The 18,156-nt window shown below is 43.0% G+C and overlaps 1 protein-coding gene across 1 annotated transcript in view; it reads left to right on the top strand.

The window, feature by feature from the left end:
- The first annotated feature begins 10,586 nt into the window (after positions 1-10,586).
- Positions 10,587-18,156, top strand: part of jcada (junctional cadherin 5 associated a) — a 29,646-nt gene continuing 22,076 nt past the window's right edge. The window contains exon 1 of the mRNA XM_028005009.1: positions 10,587-10,710. The gene's annotated coding sequence lies outside the window, so the exon portion shown is untranslated. The remainder of the gene's footprint in view (positions 10,711-18,156) is intronic.

Genomic DNA, 18,156 nt, shown 5'->3' with positions numbered 1-18,156 from the left:
GATAATCTGTGAAAAAAATTTAACTACTCTGCCTTCTCCCAGTGCTAACTAATAACAACAACTAATAACAACAATAACAATCAGAGTCAAGAGGAAGGTCTTAGTGCTGTCAAACACCCTGCCAACTGTCTTCCACCCCCCCTTTCTCTCTGCTATGCTACAGTTATCATAGCCTGTGAATGCTCAGGCTAGTTAGCATAGCCACCGATGACTACAGATAAATGGTTTTCCTGTGATTTTGAGTTGTTTCTCTGGCATTGTCGTATTTAGCAGCGAGTACATGAGTTTGTTTGACAGCGCTAAGACCCTCCTCCTCGCTCTGATTGGTTGTTTTTGGTCTAAAGCTGAGCATTTCTTCAAATGGCAATAGTAGTTCAGGGATTAGGAAACTGATTTTTCACAAATTATTTGTCTCATAAACTGTTACGACATGGTGACAGTTTTAACAAATATGTCAAACCCTTTTTTTTGTTGTTGTTTTATAAAAGGTACATACTGAAGCTTTAACAGAACTGTTTTTACTACTAATTCAAATGCCCCAAACATAAAACAAGAAAAATATGAAGAAAAAAAGAACGCATGTCACTTTTTCACCCTCGTGATCCTTTTCCCTTTTTATTTTTTTGGACTAAGATAAGGCCATTTTCATTTGCTCAGCTGGACGACCAACGACCAACCCCTGGTGAAATGTCACAATGTCACTTCTGGTATGAGGAGTCTCAGTGTGGACATACTAAATTAGCCACAATCTCTGCATGAAAGCACTTATCAGCGTGACTCACGAGCAAACAGAGGTCACACATCTCGCCCTCGGGGTCTTCGGCCCCGCGTTCGCCAAACATCTCTTCCCCCAACGTATAGGAGGCCGGAGAAAACAGCGGGCGATTACCCTTTGCTTTATCAGTTCACTGAGTGTAGCAAAGGCTCATCCGATGTGTCAGATCCTCAGAGCAAAGACTCCGAGTTGGTGAGGAGTCCAGGAGTTCTGGATTGTGTTGATGGTGACATAATAATGAGAAGTTTAAACCAAGAGTGTCCTCTGACCTCACAGCCTCCTTAAGAAAATCTCCGGCTAGCCTGACGGAGGAGCGGATTTGTTGTATTATTATTATTACTCTATTGGCTCCACTTCCACCAATTATTGCGACCAGTTTTAAACAAGCAGATTAAAGCAGATTAAATGAAATCTTAGCAAAAGCAAGGGAGAAAAGCTGATGAGGTCCGCAGCCAGATGGCTCACTGTTTTGCAGTCCTTGGCTAAATATCTGAGATCCACTGAAAGAAGCAATTAACTACAAGGATTTTACTGATGTAGACTCCTTCCCAGTGCTCTGCGGCCTTTTTTTTCCAGCCCCCACGGCGCTTTAATGTCCTTGTCGACTGAGAGCTGATGGACGGAAGTGTTTCACAAAACACACATTTTTGTCAACAGGAAGCAAACCGATACTGGCAACGCAATCTAACATTGTATCCATCATGCAATACATTCCAGGCACAAAAAACAGACACGACTTCACTGCAGCTGAAACTCGACATCCCACTTTTTCCCAGCAATAACTGACAACTGCTCTGCTAGAAAAAGTCAAGTGTCAGGACGCTTCACAGCAATTAGAAATGGCAAGATATTTAGCTTAATTGACAATAACCACTTTATGCATTTGAGTCCAGGGTTCCCACTGGAAAAATTGATAAGTTTGGTGGTAGGGATGCTAGGGCAGCGGCCTGCCATGTTTTTGAGTTAAATTTTTTTTTAAAGTTGACAGGAAATTTTAAAAATATGACAAGGTAATTATGTGTTATTTACCTGAACCCCAACTATTAAAAAAAAAACTATATTAAAAAAAATACAACTAAAATATACAGTTTTTGAACTTCAGTTATATCATCCTAATTAAAGTGTCCAAGATTTTGGACCCTTTTTCTGTGACTTGTCACTTTATTCGCTGAAGTTATTGACGTGTAGACTGGTAAAGATAGGCAGTGGTTATGGTTAATAGAAATGACCAAATCATCCCCACTGATTCCCATGAACTTTAACATCTCAACCATACATACCAACATATATGAGATGGATTTGTGTTGTTGTTATTGTGGTTTACTTTACTTTTATTTCACCAGGAGCATCCCATTGAGATCAAAAACTGGTTCCAAGAAGATGGAGCAGAAAGCTGAAGTGATTTATTTAAAAGTTCAGCTGGGACCTTCTCGGCACCGAAAGCAAAAACAAGTTCTGACAACGAAGACAATATTTCTAACAAATATGAAGAAGAAATCCTAGTACGGCCTTACAAATAAAAGTATGCCAATGACAGAGTCCATGAGTAGCCAAGGCCGTCCAGCCAACCTGTTTGTACATTGTGTAATGACATGTAAAACCTTTTAAAGGTGTGTGTATCCAGGGCCGTTGGGGTGAATCCAAAACGCCAAATAATATGATTGACGGACAGGGCATGAATGTCAACACTTGAAATATGATGTACATTTAATAACTGAGCCCAAGTGGTCCTTTGCAACTGCGATACTGCACTTCCTGAAATTGAGATGATTGTGAGTCAATCTGTTGTTATTTTCTTCCTTCGCCGTAACAAATAACTTGATTTTGATAGCCCTAATCTGTCTTTCATACAGCGCTTTAGGACTGTAATGTATCATGCAGTACAGTACACTGGAAGCTACTTGTTCCCACATCTGAAGACATTTCTACAGGATAAAACCCAGAATCCTTAAAGATTATTTAATAAAGCTTGTGGCCAATGGCAGCCAGTGAGATCAGGAGGCGGCCCCTTTGCTAACTTATTGTTCTGTGGGCCTATCAGCAGGTTAAGCCAGTCCTGGTGGGAGAGTACTTCACATCCACTTGAAGGTAATAAAAACAGGTTCGGCGAACAGCTTGGCCTTCTCCCAGAGCAGCTCTCCTGCACCGTACGGGCACAGATGTCTGCCCGGATCCGGATCCAGGTGGATCAAAGCGAACCTCTGCATCAACACCATCCAGCTGTTCACACCGGTGGTTCAGAGGTGAGGGGGGCTTTACATGATCCTCATGTGTTGAAAGTGGCCAGAGTGCCCTCTCGCCTGCTGATCTCCAACCTTACAACAATAACCAGAACCCACCGCCGAACCGAGGCACACATTATGCACACAAGCCTCCTCAGATCTGCTCAGCAGAACCCTCTCTGGGCGGTGCGGTACCAGGGTTCAGACCTCATACGGCGAGGTCCTCCTCACATCTGGCCCGAGTTACGGTAGGCACTTGACCCCGTCAGAGCCCAGCTGTTTGGGGGATTCGCTTTGCTGGCCGCCGTGTTCAGCAGGTAGAGGCCTCCAGGTTCGGTTTCTGTGCGTATCCTTGGTTGCTCCTGCTCGGATATCACTGTTTTGTCCCCGAACAGCTTTCCACAGTTTTAGCTAGTAGCTGAACAGTTGCGGACTTTGGGCTGGCAGCCCAGAAAAAATAAAAGCTCTCCGGAGGAAGACGCTGAATAGATTAGATAACCGGCTTAGGGGTTGCAAACGCAGTGAGCTCACTTGTTGCCATTCCTCCCAACACAAAGTCGCATCTTATGACGGGTCACTGGCGCGGTTGGATTTAGACGTTCTCCCAGCAGACAAAGGGCAACAGTGTAACAGGGACGCAAACGTGGAACACATGCTCATAATCAACAGCCACAGCCCAAAACTTTGCAAACGTTTTTTTTTTTGTGCTCATGATTCATCCTGTTTGGCAGTGGACGGATTTAGGAATGTAACACGGAATCAGTTTTGTGTTTGCGGCACAATTGTTTGGGTTCACAGGTCAGCTCCTGTGGTTGTGCCAGATCCATTCGGCAGGCGGAGTGACCGCTCCGTATGCCGACGTTCCTAAAATAAACCTAATTATAGGTCTGCTGACGGATTCTGATGGGAAATGGACAATTTTGGTCCAAGAGGCCCTCACAAACGCGCAGTTATTATGGCTCGGCCAAGTTTAGCGCATTCTTTCTGCATGAAAAAATGTCCGGCTTATAAATTCTGCGCAGGCCTGCAGCGGCGGGAACTCATTGTTTGGCCTTCGCTTTGATAGAGAACCATCAGGATGAGGTTAAAAAGAAAGTTGTGCTTGCCCTGCTGCTTTCGGCTGCCCAGCAGAGCTATTTTGGTGCCGCCGGTGATCAAGTATTTGACAGGACTCAGAACAAATGGAGAGACAAACGGCAGCTCTGGTCGTAAATTAAGCTGATCACAGAGAGCGTCGGTGTTTGCCAGGTGGCATGGTAACCCCCATGACGGTAATCAGTCTGGCTTGCGTTGAGCTTTTTAAAGGTGGCTGGACTCCTGACTTTGGGACTGCTACTGTTACAGCGTTCTAAAGCTCATTACCTGCAGAGCTATTTAAAGCCACTGTAGCAAGCCTTGCTCCACATGCTGCCTTGGATATGAGCGCAGCTGACTAACACAGTGACCCCCGCTCACTGATTGGAGATAATAACAGGGACATTCAGACTGAAATTATGGGCATGACATGCGATGTTTCTCAACTAAATTCGATAGCGTCAGAAGTTCTACGTACAAAAATCCACAGTATGTACCGCAAAAGTATATCAGTGGGATTTAAAGGGACAGTATTATGTGTTTTCCAGGCACAGAGGGTCATTTCATAGCACAATCAAGAGACTGTTACCTTAAGTTGTTATAAAAATGTGATATAAATCAAATATTAATTAAAAGAAATCTGACTTTGTAATTTAACACCTTGAAATTGGGCCTTTTTCTCTTTAGAAACTCCTGCTAATTTTAAAACTCCACCTTCAGAAAGTCATCACAACATGGCTCCTCTATTAACCCTTTAACGTTTTCACCAGCTTTTCACTGAGGAGTAGCTCCTATAATGAGCTCAGCAGATGCACAGTTCCTCTGGGTGTTTGCTAATTGCTGCTGGCTAGTCTGGAGGAGCTGAGTGAGGGAGTTGCAGGGAATGAGATGGTAGTTTGGAAGGATCCAAAGAGGAGCGGCATCTTGAAGACGGTACTAGGTCTACCCAGATGTTTTTCACACCTAAATGGTTGCCATGGAGATTAAAGGATTTCTCACACATGCATGGAAGAATGAAGGCAACACTCTAGGGCATGTTTTTGATGAGGGAAAATCATTGTAACATAATGTGAAGCTCAAAAAAAGTTGACTGTACATAATACTGACAAACTAACAAAAACCTGAAAAGTGTGGCATGCATTTATATTCAGTCAACATTATAGCTGCAGGTCTTAGCACGTGGAGGAACAGACATTTTGACCCTTTCTTCAGTCATAATGTTTGATAATCAGGGTCAGCACATATTGTCAATAAAATTGGCGTCTGGACTTTGACTGTGCCATTCTAAAACATGAACATGCTTTTAACGTATGGTAGGAGACAATTTTTAATCAAGTTAATTTTTTAATCAAAACCTATATGAACAAAATAAGCAACATTTTCTATTTAGAAACCCTTTTTGCAGCTAAATCACTGAATAAATAGACATATGAGCTCAAAATAAATATATTTATTTGTTTTTAATCTGTTATTTGGATTATTCAACCATCAGATTGGTGAACTATAACTCTGCAGCTCCTCCAATATTACCATGGGTCTTTTATCTTCATCTTTGCCTAATGATCTCCTTGCCCCGTCAGTCACATAAACCATGTGTTTGTATGTTTCCGGTTTTAAAGGTAGAGAAATGTTTGTCAATGTCTGACAAAGATCCAACTGGGGTCAAAATGCTGTAATAAATGGTTTGTAAATCCAGTATATCTGCAATGCAGGCTTTGAGCCCTGGACCATCACCTACTGATACGTCTGTAACGCCTTTCATTCAGGTGTAAAGTTTTACCATGCTCTTCTCGTTTTGACATGATGACTTAAACTGGGAGAAATTCAAAACTTGACATGTTGTTCTATGGCCCAACCCTACTTCAAACTCCTCCACAAGTTTCTCTCTGACCTGTTTGATGTGTTCCTTGGTGTTCTTGACACTGTTTGCTCAACATTGTTCTCCAACAAACCGTGGAGACCTTCCCAGAGCAGCTGGTCTTATGCTGTTTATGTTAATGTACACATGAAGACATTTGCACGTTAGGTGAGTTACAAATACATACCAACTTTGACAGATTTTCATTTGCACAACTCCAGGAAAACCAGCTATCCTTTTCCTTCCACTTCACAATTTGCACTAGTTTGAGTTGGTCTATCACAAACAAACAGAATCAAATATATTGAAGCTTGTGGATGTAATGAGATAAACTGTAATACATTTCTAAGAATGTGAATATGTTTGCACTAGCATCTCCCTTGCACAACATGGACAATAAAAAGCAGACAGGACTCGGCGGCGCAGCGTGCCTCGCTGTGATTTGCAGCCGACTGTGAAGCAGCAGCATCAGCTCTCCAGCCTCGGCTCTGTGAAATGCTTTCTTTGATTTAGAGGTCGGTTATGCCCAAAGAGAAGAAGTCTGAAAACCTCTGATTTGTAAACCCACGACAGACGCAGTTGGCCCTAAAGCTATTCCTCAATAAGTTCGGCCTTTCCATCTCTGCTGTAAAAGAGATTGGTGTTGGGTGTCAAACCGCAGTGCTCCTAGGCCGACGCCCTGCACCTTCTCGAGGGTGTCCAGAGTCCAACACCTTTGGATCAAATGGCTTCAGCATGTGGTCAAGTTCTTCAGAGTCTAAGGATCTGATGAACTGATTCAAGTTTGTTGGAGCAGACAAAAATCTAAAGTTGTAAACCCTCGAGGACTTGAGATGATTCCTGGGAAAGGACGCAATGCTAATTTTGCTAAGTTTTCTTACTGCAACAGTAGCTGTGTATCTATTGACCATATAATTGCGCAATTTGACATCTCAAAAATAAATTTGCTTAATGAAAACATGGCAATTTTGAAAAAACAAAAAAAATACTTTTTTTAAATAAAAAGTTTTGGCGCTAGAATGAGGTGGTCCTTTGGTCTTATTGAAATGGGTACATTTTGCAAAACTGCAAAGAAAACAGTCGGATGTTACTACTGGCGAAAATGACAAAGCAGATGACGACAGGAAGTAGTACGAGGATGTTGGTTTGTTTTTGCTTTTTACAGACAATGTGTAGCTGGTTCCACCAGAGCTCTCATATCATCACATAGTTCATAAAAAGTTGCGTGTTTTTTGAACGCGTTGGATCCATAACCCTTCTGTAAAATCACAGACTGCAATTTCCACAAAACGCCGCATAAGGCGGGGCTTGTCGCTCCAACGCTTGAATAATATTTGGTCAATAACACGGCAACGTCTCCTAACATGGCTGATAGATGAAGAGCGCTAACGCATTGCATGAATTATGAATATATCTCTGTTTACATCCATCACCACCATGATTTTTAATGGCTTATCGTGTGAACAATAAGCTGCTTGTGATTTTCATTTTATTTCGTATTCAATGGAAATACAAGTCTTTTCAACATTAGCAGAATATCTACAAAGATTTGCGCACATCAGTAATGTAAACGCAGCTACATAAATCCATAAATTCCTTTAAGGTGCTGCTGGATGACTGGAGGAGTAGGGTGATATCTATTTAAGCCCCTCCTCCCACCTCCATGGAGTCAAGATGTTAGACCGGGGGTTCCAGGAACCTGGGGAGAGGCAACAGCCTGCTGTGGGCAAAGTTGCTCCCAGAGCCCAGAAATGCTCAGCCTCAAAAGCCACAGCTGGCTAAAAGAGAGATGACATCAGCGTCTCTCTGCACCACGTTTCTCTCTGCGCAACACATGAGCTGCATATGTGTGGCACAATAGAAAACAGACATGGCTTGTGGTGTTGGGGCGTCGGGTGCCGGGCGGCGTAGCAGGAAAGGCCTCTACTGTACGAACAAGCGCAGAGAGACGCACCCCTGCGACTGACTCCAATAAAAACCCCTTTCCAAAACGGCGCTAATAAAGCAATTAGAGCTTCTATTTTAAGAAATTACCAACGTGTTGCTCTTTGCTTCTATGAGGTAATTATGGATGTTTTTCTTCCTCTATTGCAGGACATGTAAAAGCCAATAACTGCAACAATGGCTCGCTTTACAGGAAGCGACATAATCAAGTAGCAGGCGATTCAAAGCGAACCACCGTTTATGTAAACACGACTCTTATTGTTAAGAACAAGCCCAGTAACAGCTGCGATCAGTCCAAACGGGAGGTCAAAGCAAACCCCAGCGGTCAGCCGGGGACAACTGAAGCCCACCCTCCTACATTTGGAGGAATTCAGTGATATGGAGCACCTGTGTCAATATTATAGGGGGGGTTACAGGTCCTCTGGGTCTCCAGCTCTGAAGAGCTCGGAGCCAGATGGGCGTGAAGTAGGTTTTGGCAAAGTTGCGCGGAGAACCAACAAATAAGAAAGGCTTGATTAACTGTTGCAAATAACTTTTTGTAATAACAGTGGAGCACGCGAACACTTGTTGCTTATTATGAGAAGGCCACAATGTAATGTTAGAACTCAGGATTTTTTTAAATTAGTAAAACAATAGCTGACGATCAGTAGTAATGAGTTTTGAAAATTGAAAAAATGAGAAACCCCACTGAAAAATTCAAAACACCAGATTGTTGCTTTTTTTTCTCATAAATTAAGCTAATGCTAAGTAAGCTAATTGTTAGCTTTTTAACAAACAATTGTTTAAGCACTCCTATGCTCAAACAGTGCCTAACCTATGCTAGTTTAAGCACTCCTGTAACTATGGAGTGTTTTAACTATTTAGCTACATTGCTAAAGTGCTTAAACAATTAAGCAATTAGCTAATTAGCATTAGCTAATTAGCTAATTAGGAGTGAAAATTAAACAAACAGCAGCTGTCTTTTTTGGGGGGGAGGTTAATTTATTTTGCTAGTTTGTTCTAAATGAGGAGTTAGTGATCAAATTTAACTTTACAATAAATCAGTTTCATGCGTGTAAGCTTGAGACGTCATATTAGTCGTTCTTCTCCACCACAGACTATAATAAATTAGTCTGTACAAACAACTGTTTGTAGTTTCACATTGAGGGCCCCAGTGAAATTGGCTAACTTTATGTTAAAGTACCAAATATTTCCCTTCCAGGCAGCTGTAGAAAAACTGCATTATCCATGAATGATTGGCAGATAGACTGACGGCTCGCTCAGTGGTACCAGCTTCCTCCGCAATCATTATCCAAGGTGAGTTTTAATCTGCAGCGTGAACAGTCCTGTTGTGGATAATGGTTCTTATTGCAGTTTGCTGGAGTCCCAAAACTTTCCAACTATCTTTGCAACCGTTTCCAGACTAATAGATGTTAGTGACTTTGTTTCTAACTTGTTTTTCGAATGTTTTTCACTCTAAGGTGTACTTAGAGTGCTTCAAGTTGTCAGACACGACAAGTGTGTCACAACTGCTTAAATTGTCAGACACGTCCAATTTAAGTTATCTATTCTACAAGGTTGCAGAAATCAAAAGAAGAGGAAAACGATTGGTTTAAATAAGATTTTCCCTAATAAAAGAAATTATTATTTGGAGAGGGGGTTTTTTTTGTAATCACCCTGACTTTAATAATGAAATTTGTTTGATTATGTGAAACATTTAAGTGTGACAAAAAAACAATAGAAGAAATTTGTAAGGAGACAAACATATAGCTACTTGTCAAAAGAAAAATTATCAACCATAAGCATAAATTAGGGTTTCAAAACTCAACATAATTTGATTAAATGAACCTTCCACATGATGGAATGTTTCCTATGACAGCAATAAGTTGTGTAATTTTGGTCTGCGCATATTCTGCACCACAAAGGCGCATGGTTCGCCAAGTAGGATTTTCCTTCAGAACTCTGGCCCAATCAATGTCAAGTCTCCAAGAGACAACTAAACTAAACATTAAATTGTTAAAGATGTGACAAAGGAATTGCTTATCATACAATGACTTGAGGTTTCTTAGTTAGTTAATCAGAATACTTACAAAATGCAACTGGATGTTGGTCGGGCTTCCAGAAAAGTTTGCAAGAGTGGGTCAGATGGGGGCCCATTAATACTCTTGTGGTGCCACAACACAACCAAAACTGGCAACAGAATATCAGATTTGGTTTTTTTCACATTTGGCTTGTTGCTATGACAGAAGTTAAAATTTAGGAGCCTTCTAAGGATTTTTAATAACATATTAAAACATTTTAAAAGTCTCTAAATTCATGTTTTCAAGTACCAACATGCCAAAAACCTTCTCATGTTACATGTTACAACCTGCCTTTTGATTTTTACCTTTCTAATTCTGACTTCAGAAAATGCCGCACCATTAACTAAAGGTGGCCTCTAGTAAAATTCTCCCAGGTCCCACACAATCTTGGATCAGCCCTGATGATAAACATTCAGTGAAGGTGACTTTTTTATTATTATTTTTTCATATCAAGCAATTCCGACCTCAGTAAGGGCCAACATCAATCAATGTCATGTCAGGCATGCAAATTGTGCAAGATTTGATTTTCCGCGCTGCGCGTGCGTGCGTTGAAATACATTTAAGGTTTTGTCCTGAAGTGCGGGAAGTAAAGTGACCTTATTGCTGGGCAGAATCCAGCTGCCTACCGGTTTAGAGAAGAGGGATGTTTCCACAGAGCTGTGCTGTAGTAAAGAGGGGCTGTTCCCTCAGCAGATCCCAGCTCAGCTCAGTCCGTCCAGACCAGCGGCTGGGTTGAAAGCTGGGGACTAGGCGGCGACGCAGCGACGCATTTCACAGGTAAAAGTGGCTCCAAGTCGAGCCACGCTCTATATCCTGACATTTATTTGTAGGGGGTTTGCACGCGCGCGTGTTTGTGTGTTATGTTTTTCTTTTGTTGTTGTTTTTTTTGTCCTCGTGTCACGACACATGCAGCGACTGAAGAGGGAAGCTGCTGCTGCTGCTGCCGCTGCTGTGTGGAAGCAGATAGTCGCTCTGCTTTCAACAACCTTCCAGAGGTTTTCCCCACAAGTTAAAGCCAGCTGTCTCGGACTGAGCGCGTGCCCTTACTCGCTGTCCTTTCCTGATCCTCCGGAGAATGAAACCGTCTCTAACCCCGGACAGACGCGGCGTCAGGAGGCGACGCCAGCTGGAGAGGATGGCGGTCTGTTCCCCCTCCCGTCTCTTCCTCTCTCCCTCTCTCTCTCTCCGTTTCTCTCTCAGCTGAAACTTGCAGCTGCTGTTTGCGGACGCGCTCCCATCAGCTGAAGGTTAAAGATTGCCGATGGAGCTAACCGGGCTAGCCTTAGCCCGAATATGTCGGAGAAACACTTAATTTCTCCAAAAATTACGCGGTTTTATTTCCCCCCCTGCTCACGCTTAGAGACTAAAATCAAACTGAACACTGATTGGAGAGTGGAATTAAAACGCTACTTTATTGGGCTTAATGTTTAATTACTCCAAACTACAGTTAGTGACATCCAGGTTTAACTTGTGGAACAGCTCTGCCTTGTATCCTGCTCTCACTGTTTCTGTGATGGAGGCAGAGTTCTAAAAAAACCACCGCTGTCATCAAAACACTGCATGTGTGCTGGAGCACCAACACGCCGAATTCAACCAGGGACCCTCTCCGATACGCTGGTGCACTCATGACTTTGGTCGATCTGATCGGGATGTCGTTTACTCGGTGAAACCTTATTCAGACGGATATTCAGAGGGACTTTCGCCATCTCTCCACATCTGCTCACAGCGCGCTTGTTCGGGGTGGCCCGCAGTCAGACACCGACCTGCCACGGAACCAGAGCGCGAGGTTAGCATCTCTCCCGAACCCATCAATCATTCCCTTAATGACGCGGCGACCATCCCCTTCGGCCCCGGCTGCGCGTACGGTTCTGGCCGGATGCGGGGGAGCGACCAAATGGCGATGGAAATGAGCTGCTGAATAGCCGCCTCTGGCAAAACGGTGTGCCAAGTTTAGGCTGCTTTGATGTTTGCATGTTGTCACTTTGTCACACCTGCAGCATGTTTGCGTGATAATGATGCTTGACCTCTCCTCTCCTTCCTCCACACGCACTCGCTTGCACGCGGGGCGAGTTAAAGCAGCCGCCCTGCTGTCTAGTGTGGAGAAACGGCTTAAAGATGTGATTGGTTCTCCGGAATTCGGCCCTGAATTTAGCTGCTGATTTAAATATCACTCAAGGGTGGATGACCTAAAACACTTGGCTCTGATCTTCCTTCTGTGTCTGTGTTTACAATGGCTCAGTAATTCAGGAGCCAGGCGTGGAAGAAGTCAATTAAAAATTCGGATATTTTTCAGATGGGGATGAGGGTAGAAGAAGAAAAATGGGAGCGTGGAAAAGTATCTTTATTTTTAGACTTTGATCCTTGTATTGTCAATGAGTATAATGTTAGCTTCTATCTATATCTACATTAGGTCTTGAGTTTTAGGTAAAGCATCTTCAGTTTCTAAGGTTGTTACTGAAAACTCACCTTTATACGCTCAAGCACCTCTGAAGGTCAGAAGAACAGTTGATAACAGGCGTTAATTTTTAGAGAAAACACATAAATTCTTGGAAGTGTCATATCTATCCATATGTGCGTCTGTCAATGTGACCTTTCTGCTTCTCCTTCTATCCATTCATCCACCTGCATCTCTCCATCAGTTCATATATCCATCAATCTATCCGTTCAGCCATCTGTATGTTTCCTTATATCTGTATAGCTATTCAGCGATTTATCTATCAATCCGTCTATCCATCCGTTCAAGTGTCAGCTCATTCATACAACCATCCGTTCATCTGTCCACCCATCAAACTGTTTATATCCATCTCTCCATCCAACCATCCATTCATCCATCAGTCCTTCCATTATCCAGTTGTCTGTTTATCCATCCATCTGTCCATCTATCATCAAACTGATTATTTCATCCATCTGTCTGTCTACCCTTTCATTCATCTATCTGGCCATTTAATTGTTTATAACTGTTTATCCATCTATCCATCTTTCCATCCATCTATCCTTAGTCTGTGGTTTCACAATGAATGCCTGATCAACTGAAGGTTTTAACAAACCTTCTTTTTGTTTTGTTTTTAGTATACACTTTCTAAGTGGACCTAAAAGTGATTGCGGCGTCTTGTCAATTTAAATCTGGAAAAGTGACATTTTCAAATGGAAGGTGTGCAGGACCCTTGGGGACCTCTAGAGGACAGATTTTCATAATTTTAGTCTGTTCCATTACTTCCATTTTAGTCTGTTCTATTATTTGGTTATTCCAGTACTGCTTCTGTAACTGGAAACATTCCTCACATTCTCTCACTTGATCACTCGTACATGTGCTTTCACAAAAGAGCCGATACTTACAGGAGGCTTTTTGGTTCTGTTTTTACAGTATGACTCTTAACATCAGCCAGAAGTGATCCGTTCCTGCTCACTGGGACTTTTCACAGCTGAGAGAGCCAACATCAAAAGCTGTTAGGAAATGTCAGCACAGACATTATTTTCTGATCTCCATAGTGAGCTGTAGAAAGTGGGGAGTGAAACAGCTAAACCGTTACAGAAATGTAGCCCACGTCAGCACTCCTGGGTTGGCATCTTGAATATTAAATTGTGATTGAAGTACAGGCTTGTACAGAGGTGCTGCTGGAGGGATGTTTTGCACACCTCCTAAACCTGGGATCTTGTGGGAACAAGAGACCCTGCGAGTTGCCCTGAGGAAGAAGGGCGTGGAGCCTGCTGGGATGGGGAGCGTATTAGGAGGGGAAGAAGCTCATTAATTCCTTCCAGCAGTGAGAGGAAAAGGCCTGGTCAGCAAAAAGTGGAGGGGCCCTCCATGACTATGAAATGAATGGCATGGGTTCAGTTTTCACTAATGCTCCTAGTAGCCAGATAAGTTCTTTAATGATACGTGTGCATGGTTTCTACAGCGGTAAACAGCTTTGTCCTTTCTTTTCCAATCCGTAGTGTCACATCGGTAGAACAAGCATGTCTGCCACCGGGTTGCCGTAGCCTTTGAAAGTCATGCAATGTTTTTCCCGGCTACTGGAATCCCCCCTCCGAGGTCTTGCCTGATGTCGCATGGTGATGTCAGAGCAGAGGTGACGCAGCCGGGCTTCTGGCGGATGAAGCCAGCCAGAAACGTGTGAAAGCTCCTGACGTTTGACTGTGGGAGGAGGCAGAATCAGTGGTATAAAATTACAGCTCGGCGTAAATTCTGTTGGATCCCGGCTGCTGGTTGAAGGGGGGGGGACCAAGGCGGTGTTTGTTTCTGATTTCTGCTCGTCCTCCAACGTTGGAACAGTGTTCCACGACATGGTCCAGCCTGTTTGTTATTATGCGCTCATGTGGCCTTTTTTTCTCGTTTCCTCAGGTGAAACATGCTTGTTTTTGCAGCATGTCGACTCCCGATTTGTGAAAGTTGCTGCTGATGAGGCATGAGTGCAATTCTGTGTTGGGGAGGACATATTTTTGCCGGATTGTTTGCTGCCTTCCCGTTCGTGGTGCTGAGCAGGAGGCATGCCGAGTCCACATCTGATTAGCAGAAAGGCAGAGCGTGCTGCCCCTTTGATCATACTGTTTCTGGCTGATAAACCATGCCACTGTCATCTCTAGCAGAGCCCCAGACCTTGACAGACACTAATTACCATGAAGCCCATTTGGCAGGCTCTGGAACAGGCGCAGGGCTCGGAGTAGTTCAGGGCAGGTGGAGCCTACGGGCCATGTGTGGTGGTGGAGATTAGCATGCTTAGTAATCTATACTTAAGAGTTAAAGCAGCTCTCAAAAAGTTTATGCTGAAAAAAAAATACGTTTTTCTTATTTAACCCTAAGTCATTTTAGAACTTTTACCAGTTTTCCTGTGAAAGATATCCCTCAGCCATTTCTTTCCAGAGAGCTTACAAAGCATTGAAATGATCTCATTGTACAAATGTCTCAGTCGGGAGAAGAACACAAAACAATTCCACAGCATATAAGCCACGGGAAGCATCCAAGACATCAAACTGCACGAGCCAAGCGCTGGTTGTGTTCTACAGGTGACGGCAATCTTTTGCTCTTTGGAGTCCAAAACAGGCCTTTCTTTCAAAGAAAATACCCAGGTCTGCCTTAAACCTCCCAAAACCTTTTGGCCAATTGTGCTATGGTCAGATGAAATCAGACTTACACCAGGAAGTAGGGCTTCTTCCTTTAACTTTTGGGTCACCAATTTGAACAGTCTATCTCAGTCACTTTGCTGTTGTGTCCTTGGGCAAGACACTTCACCATCAGCAAGCAAAGAAGGTAGTCAGAGGGATCCGTGGTGTCAATTAAATGGCATTGACAGCTTCACTTCTATCAATCAGTCCCAGGGAAGCTGTGGCTCCGACATAGCTTACTGCCATCAGTGTGTGAATAATTGTAGGGTAAAGGGCTGTAGAGTCCCTTGGACTACATAGAACGCGATGCAAGCACAGGTCATTTGGCATTTTGAAATTTCTGGACCAAAATACCACTGGGCTTCATTAGACATTCCATGCCCACTGTAAATCATGGGGGTGAACGGTGGGTACAGAATCAAACACATGCTCAGAGTACCACTTTCACTCATTCATTTATGTTGGAGGAATTCTTGAATCTTCCGTGGCAGCCATTACGTGGTGCCTTAGCGCTTGTTCCTACAATGCACTTCCTATTTGGAACTTCAGTTCACAGCCAAACTCCTGCCCCACACAGCACCCCTTTGTCAGGAGTCTCTCACACAGCTCCTCTAAACTAGCAGCAGCAATCAGCCAACACCTAGAGGAACTGCACGTCTGCTGAGCTCATGCAAACTACCACTCTCCGAAAAACGGTTGAAAACATCATTGGATGGCATGAAGAAGCGTTATTGTGATGGTGTGCTAAAAGCAGCAGTGTCGGAAGGTTCTTAAAGAGACAGAAGCCAATTTTAAGGCATCAGATGCAAAGTGAAATTTCTTTTGACTTTCTTTTAATAGTATTTTCATAACAAGTGAATGTAATATTCACACTACTTGATTATAGTATAAAATGGCACTATGTGACTGGAAAATGCATAATTCCCCATCCTTTAATATTTTTATAGGTCAATAAAATTATGAGCAGCTCTGAATATCGGTCACTTTAGATACAAAACCTTCAGGTGTCTACCAGAAAGCCAAAGATGAAGAAGGATTCTCTAGCACCAGTTTGAGTTGAATCATACAACCAAATAAAAAAAGTATAATGTAAGAGAATGTTTAAAGTTTTTGGAATGTTGTAGTCGAGTCCAGAACTAAATCTTGCAGCAAGTCTACATGGTTAGCTGTGGACAAGAGATGTCCTCAAAATCTATTTGATTTGGAGAACCTTTATTAGCAACTATGCATGCTGATAATTTTGTGCTAAAGAAAATCTAATGCTCAAATCACCTGAAGAAGTGCATGAACAAAGAGTTAGATTAAGGGTGTATATACTAATTGAGCTAGATTATGGCAGCTTTATTGTTCTGTCATGTTTCCCTTAGATTTGTTTGGTTTTTCTCAGTTATTTTTATGCAAGCTAGATTTCACAGTAAGGGTAAGAAAAAGTGTATTTCACACCATGAGCTGCACACTTTTAAGATGCAGTATGCCTTTCACACCCCTTTAGGATGCGCACAGACGGAGAAAATCTCTTGACGTCAAATCGCTGCGTAAGAGCTGGACCGAGCTAAGCCTCGTTGCACAATGGAAGAGAATTCCACTGACACAATTCTCGTCACATCATCAGTATCCTTCTGTTTTTTACTCTGCCTTGAGCCTGGAAGACAAATCCAAGACTGGGCTGCTTCTCCAAAGCCTAAAATGAATCTTGCAGACTTGTGATCTTTTGGAATACGGTGGGATAAATCTACCCCACCCACCGCCTCACTAAAACACACCCCGACTCCAACCCCCCTTTTTTTCTTCTCTAACCCATCTTGCCTTTGATTTCTGTGCCAGTAGAGTCTGACTGTAATAAGTTTTGGACTGAAATGATGCAGAGGGAATATCTCAGCGGCCCACACACTATTGTCTGCCGTTCATGAAAGCAAAACAACTGGTGCCATGGAGTATGTTTAGTAAAATTATGCCAGTGGGTGTGTCTTTTTATTTATTTTTTTGGCTAAACCTTTGTTCATTAGCTCATGGTGCCGTTAGTGCTGCTCTGTCTAGGAGGGCGTGCCTTATTGAGAAAGCACATGGGGTTGCAACGTGGTGGTGAGCTCTGCTTTATATTTAACTTTTTTTGGATTGATGTGATGGTAAATTTTCATTGCTTCAGTAGGTCATGCTGTATCTGTGCCAAACTGTAATGTCTGCCGAGATCAATAGGACTCTCTTGATGGATGGCAAGTGTCCAGAGGGCACATGAATCTTTGGGTAAACCACACGTTTTGCTGCTGAGTCACTGCCGTACCTGTAGAGGGGGAAACAAACGCAGGGTCGCTCTTAGTGAAATATGACTCGAACCACTTCAGGCGCTTTATTCTTCAGAAAACAGAAAAAAACCATGCCTCCGACCTCTTCCCCTCGGGACAAACAAGTCCCTGATTGGAAACACTTGCGACAACCCTCCAGTTGAAAACAGACGCGCTTCCTCAGGAAGCGAGGCGGCCCATCCGCTGGACACAGTGATGTCACGTAGATAAACAGTCTTCCAAGCGGCGCTGCTCGCAGAGTGCGATGGGCTTGTCATGCCTCAGAAACGCCTGTACACTCTGAGCAGATGCAGCACAAGAGTCCTGCCAAGTGCACACCCATTCGGGTCGCTTAGAGATCCAAGGAGACCAGGAACAATGTGCTGAAGAGGCGCGGCTCTCTGAGGTTATTTTAGAACGAGGGCTAGTTGTCTTTTTTTTTGGTTCCAGGCAACAGTGTTTAAGCACGTAGTTGTTGTTTTGTTTTTTTCAAGAAATAGCAAAACTAACAGGATAGACAGTTTTGGGAGGTTTGAAGCATTATTTGAAAATTAGTGTGTCAACGATAAATCAAAACGTTTGTCATGACAAAAAAATAATCTGTTGTTGACTATTGTTCTCTCTTTGAATATCGCTAGACCAAGCCTTTTGTGACATTCCACAGTACAAAATAAGTGACAAACGTATGTATGATTTGCATTGATATTGCATCGGGTCAACATCGATATTGGCCAGTGCTCAAAATTGCAATATCTGTATCGTATCGGAAGTGAAAAAGTTGTACCGTGACACCCTCAGTTGCAATCAATGACTTTTTAAATAATAATAATAGTAACTA

This window comes from Xiphophorus couchianus, chromosome 21, assembly GCF_001444195.1.
Source record: "Xiphophorus couchianus chromosome 21, X_couchianus-1.0, whole genome shotgun sequence".
NCBI classification, from domain to species: domain Eukaryota; kingdom Metazoa; phylum Chordata; class Actinopteri; order Cyprinodontiformes; family Poeciliidae; genus Xiphophorus; species Xiphophorus couchianus.
This window is presented reverse-complemented; position numbering and strand designations above follow the sequence as displayed.